The sequence below is a fragment of the Herpailurus yagouaroundi genome, unplaced genomic scaffold, assembly GCF_014898765.1.
Source record: "Herpailurus yagouaroundi ecotype Mexico unplaced genomic scaffold, PumYag 166, whole genome shotgun sequence".
Taxonomy (NCBI): Eukaryota; Metazoa; Chordata; class Mammalia; order Carnivora; family Felidae; genus Herpailurus; species Herpailurus yagouaroundi.
Window position 1 is genome coordinate 37,930,490 of NW_024412407.1, and position 5,684 is coordinate 37,936,173.

At 42.1% G+C, this 5,684-nt stretch overlaps 1 pseudogene; it reads right to left on the reverse strand.

Moving 5' to 3' along the window:
- Positions 1-233: 233 nt before the first annotated feature.
- On the reverse strand, positions 234-1,187 carry LOC121038421 (RNA-binding protein 8A-like; annotated as a pseudogene).
- Positions 1,188-5,684: the final 4,497 nt, after the last annotated feature.

The following is a 5,684-nucleotide window of genomic DNA, read 5'->3' on the forward strand; positions in this document are numbered from 1 at the left end:
TGGGGTTTTTTTTGTGGTTGTTGTTTCTTTTGTTTTTACAAAACAAAAATGGGACATTTATTTATAACTAAAACAAAAGCAAAACAAAACTAAAACAAACAAACAAAAAACTCCAAGCACGTAGAGTGAGAGATGAAATATAAACACAGTGAGTTCTACCCCACCCTTATTTCTCCAAGCCTCCATGGTCAAATAGAATCTCTGGAGAGAATATCTGGACAACAGAGTTGCAGTCAGTGCTGCCTCTAGTCTGGACTCCTGCTGCGTCTTCGGCCACCTCTCCCCTTGCCCTTGGGTGGACCTTGAACAAAACACCAGTCCACACTGGTGGCGCATAAATGCTGTCCCATAAAATGCTGGCCACTGAGTTCCTCCATAGCAACCTGGGTCTCCTTGAATGTTTCTTACTCAACTAGAATATACCCCTTCAGGTATCCTGTATGCCTGTCCACGTTGAGGTGGATTTTTTTTTATTTCCGCACACTCTCCAAATTTGTCATGGGTGTCTTCTCCGGTGGCTTCCTCCTGGACTCCAGTGACAAATAGAATTCAGCCTTCAATAGAGTGCTGTGGTCCAGGTTCATGGCCATCCTGTTCCACACTGTCATAATCCTCCCACGTCCGTGCTCAAGACCCTTCTTTGAAGCCAAAGCCATGTCCCTTCCATTTCTTCACCTTTTCTTGCAGTTTGTGGATGCTTTCCTCCCTGTCCTCATCCGTGGCGAAATCCTCGCTCCTGGCCTCATGAGGACCCAGTTCTTGAACAGTGTTTTTTTATTCATTTATTTCTTTGTTTTGGTTTTTAGGGCCCACATATGGGTGAAATCAGATGGTATTTGTCTTTCTCTGACTGACTCATTTCACTTAGCGTAACACCCTCCAGGACCATCCATGTTGTTGAAAACGGCAAGCCCTCATTCTTTCTTATGGCTGATTAATATCTTTATCCATTCATCTATCCATGGCTACTACTTGGGTTGCTTCCGTATCTTGGCTCTTGTAAATGATGCGGCTATAAATGTAGGAAGGCATGTATCTTTTCAAATTAGTGCTTTTGTTTTCTTTGGGTAAATACCCAGTAGTAGGATTGCTGGATCGTATGGTATTTCTGTTTTTAATTTTTTGAGGAACCTCCATAAAAAACCCAGTTGCCCACAGTGGCTGCACCAATTTACCTTCCCACCCATCTCACAGGAGGTTTTGCTTTTTTTTTTTTTTTCCTCTACATCCTCACCAACACTTGCTATTTCTTATCTTTTTGATTCTAACCATTCAAGGTGTCAATGTATCATATTTTCGTTATCCATTCATCTCTCAATGACTCTATGGGTTGCTTCCAACTCTTGGTTATTGTGAGTAGGGTTGTTCTGAACATGATTATGCAAATATCTCTTTGGGCCTCTGCTTTCAATTTTTTTGAATGTATACCCAGAAGTGGGGTTAAGATGTCATATGGTAGTTTCACTTAAAAATTTTAAGGAAGGTGTGATGCAAGCAAAAACACCCTTCGGACAAGCACAGGACCTGACGTGTCTGACAAGATGCAGGGAAGAAAAAGACGGCCGAAGGGGAAATAGATCGTGAGGTGAGGAGTCAACATGGTGGAAAAATAGGGGGACCCGGAATTTCCTCACCCCTCCAACACAGCAGTATAGAGGCCAGAAGACTTGGAATTCTGGGCATCCAGGCTACAGAGTGACAGAAACCTCTCCAGAGGTCCACGGGAACACCTTGGCGGTCCATAGGTGCATGATTAGAAGTTGGGAAAAATAAAATGGGTGGTGTAGGCACAGAAAGGAGGGATCCCCTTCTGTGAGAGACACAAGGAAGAGAAAGAAAGGCTGCGGAAGCGTAGGATTGTATTTGGACAAGAGAAAAATCATGGAACAGGGAACGGAAAAAAAGAGAGAGAGAGAGAGAAAGAACCAATTTTTAACATGATCCAGGGTTGCAGGACTTTCTCCGAACTGGGGCCTGCCATCCTGTACGCGTGCCTATGGGAGAAGAAGGACCAGCTCTGGGATCTGTAGTGAGCTCAGAGATACAGTTGGACAGAGCAGTCCTCTCCCTTAAGTGCTCTGGGGAAAAAACATGTAGCCACTCACCAGCCCACCAGCCAGAGGCCCTTTGTCAGCTTGCTGGGTGGAGAGGCACTACCCTGGAACAGGGGCACACAGATTAGGATCCTTTAAGACACTGGGGTTTGCAATCCCACCAAGCACCTGGGAGGCATGGGAGACTGTGGAGCAGGATAAACGGCCTGATTCATGCCCACGCGGCACTGTGAGGACGGCCTGAACAGAGTGGTCTGGGACACGTGGTCAGGGGAGGAGAGACAGGGGTGTCACAATTTTTCTGCCCATCGCCAACAAAGTGGGGCTTCAGGGAATGGGACAGGGAATGGGACAGAGGGTCCACAGTGGAGGCGGGGCCAACCTACACAAACCACGCCCCTCCTGGTAACCTGCATATCTAATGGAGCAAGACTGACCCTCACCCAGCCAGACGGCCCCTCTTCCAGACCAGTGCAGCCACTTGTTCCAAGTCACCATCAGATATTGGTCCAATGGTTTTGCATTTTCTGATTTGATTCTCGGTCAATTCTTTATATATATATATATGTATATATTTCCTTTTCTTCCTCTTGTTTCTTCCCTTCTCTATTCTAGTTGTGGTTTGTTTAAGCAGATACTTTTGATCTATTGTTTTGCACCACTTCTGTGTCTCCTTCTTTATTTTCCTCTCTCTCTGGATTAAGCCATATAGTTCCTCTAATTCTCTGCCTGGTCAATATGTTTTTTCCTCTTCTCTCTTTCCCCACCCCTGTCATTTCTCTTTTTGTAGGGGATAAGGCTTTTTCTGCCACCTCTCCCCCCACCTTTTTAATTTTTTTCCAGGGTACTTCAATGAACAAATCAAAGCACACCTGATGGAAGATCCAAATCACCACTATGAATAGGGAGATAAATCAACCAGAGTCACGAAAAGAGAGAGCATGCAACATACTCCAAAAACACCTCCTGAAGAGCCAGGCCCTGGGAAGTGTATGACCCCTTTTAATATAATAGTGCTCACAGCAGCAGGACACATAATAAGCTGTTAAGACACATAAGGGACAGAAAACTAGCCAAAATGACAAAACAGAAGAACTTTCCTCAAAAGAAATTACAGGAAGAAATGACAGGAAGAGAATTACTCAGAACAGATATGAACAATATATCTGATCGAGAATGTATAATAATAGCTACAAGATTAATAGCTGGGCTTGAAAAAAGCACAGAAGACATCAGAGAATGTATTGCTACAGAGATCAAGGCACTAAGAGACAGTCACGACAAATTAAGAAATGCTGCAAAGGAGATGCAAAATAAACTACTTGCAGTGACAGCAAGGATGGAGAAGGCAGGGGGAGAATAAGTGAAAGAGAGGATAAAATTATGGAAAATGATGAAGCTGAGAAAAAAAGAGATAAGAAAATACTAGACCACGAGGGGAGAATTAGAGAGTATCATAGGAGTTTCTGTGTCATAGGAGTTTCAGAAGAAGAAGAAGAGAGAGAAAGGGGCAGAAAGGTTACTTGAAATTCTTATCAAATTAAAGCTAACAACTTCCCTAATCTGGGGAAGGAAGCAGACATCCAAGTCAGGAGGCACAGAGGACTCCCTTCAGATGAACAAGAATAGGCCTTCTCCATGGCATATCATAGTGAAACTGGCAAAATACCAAGATAAAGAGAGAATTCTAAAAGCAGGTAGGGACAAACAGGCCTCAACCTACAAGGGTAGACACTTACGGGTACTAACAGACCTGTCCACTGAAATTTGGCAGGCTAGAAGGAAGGGGTAGGAAACAGTCAGTGTGCTGAATAGGAAAAAAATATGCAGCCAAGAATCCTTTATCCATCAAGGGTGTCATTCAGAACAGAAGGAGAGATGCTTTCCCAGACAAGCAAAAACTAAAGGAGTTCATGACCACTAAACCAGCTTGCAAGAGATCCTAAGGGGGACTCGGTGTGTGGAATGCTGCAAAGACTATCAAGGACCAGAGACATCACCACAAGCATGAAACCTGCAGATAACACAATGACACTAAATCCATATTTCAATAATCACTCAGAATGTAAATGTACTAAACACTTCAATCAAAAGACATAGGGTATCAGAATGGATAAAAAAAATAAAAAATAAGATCCATCTACATGTTGTCTACTAGAGACTCATTTTAGACCCGAGGACACCTTCAGATTGGAAGTAAGGGGATAGAGAACAATCTATCATGCTACTGGAAGTCAAAGAAAGCTGGAGTAGCCACACTTATATCAGATAAGCTAGATTTTAAACTAAAGACTGTAACGAGATGAAGAAGGGCATTATATCATAATTAAAGGGTCTATCCATCAAGAAGAGCTAACAATTATAAATGTTTATGTCCCCAACGTGAAAGACTAATAACTTTAAGAACTTGAATACTCCACTCACAGAAACTGACAGATCATCCAGGCAGAAAATCAATAAAGAAATAATGGATTAGACCGAAAATTTGACACATACGTTCAGAACTTTTCATCGAAAAGAAACAGAATCACGGGGCCCCTGGGTGGCTCAGTCGGTTAAGCGTCCGACTCCAGCTCAGGTCATGATCTCGCGGTCCGTGATTTCAAGCCCCGCGTCGGGCTCTGTGCTGACAGCTCAGAGCCTGGAGCCTGTTTCAGATTCTGTGTCTCCCTCTCTCTCTGACCCTCCCCTGTTCATGCTCTGTCTCTCTCTGTCTCAAAAATAAATAAACGTTAAAATAAAGAAAAGAAAAGAAAAGAAAAGAAAAGAAAAGAAAAGAAAAGAAACAGAATCCTCCTCTAGAGTGCACATGGAACATTCTCCAAGACAGATCACAAACTGGATCACAAAACCACTCTCAATAAATATAAAAGAATTGAGATCATACCATGCATACCAGATCATAATGCTATGAAACTTGAAACCAATCACAAGGAAAAATTTGGAAAGCCTCCAAATGCATGAAGGTTAAAGAACATCTTACTAAAGAATGAATGGGCCAAAAGGCAATTAAAGAAGAAATTTTAACATATATGGAAGCAAATGAAATGAAAACACAACAGTCCAAACCCCTTGGGGTGCAGCAAAGACAGTCCTCAGAGGAAAATACATTGCAATCCAGGCCTAGCTCAAGAAACAAGAAAAATCCCAAATACAAAACTTAACCACACACCTAAAGAAACTAGCAGCAGAACAGCAAAGAAACCCCAAAGCCTGCAGAAGAAGAGAAATAATAAAGATTAGAGCAGAAATAAACAATATAGATTAATAAAAAAGACCATGAGAACAAATCAATGACTGTAACAGCTGGTTTTTCTTTTTGAAAAAATAAACAAAACTTCTATGAAGTCTGGGAAAAGAGAGAGAACCCAAATAGATAAAATCATGAATGACAGAGGAGAGATCACAACCAGCACCACAGAAATACAAACAATGATTAGAGAATCCTATGAAAAATTATATGCCAACAAACTGGACAACCTGTAAGAAATGGACAAATTCCTACACACCTACACACTCCCAAAACTCAAATGGCAAGAAATAGAAAATTTGAACAGACCCATAACCCATAACAGACCAAGTGAAGAAATTGAATGACGGAGCAAAAATCTCCCAACAAATAAGAGTCCC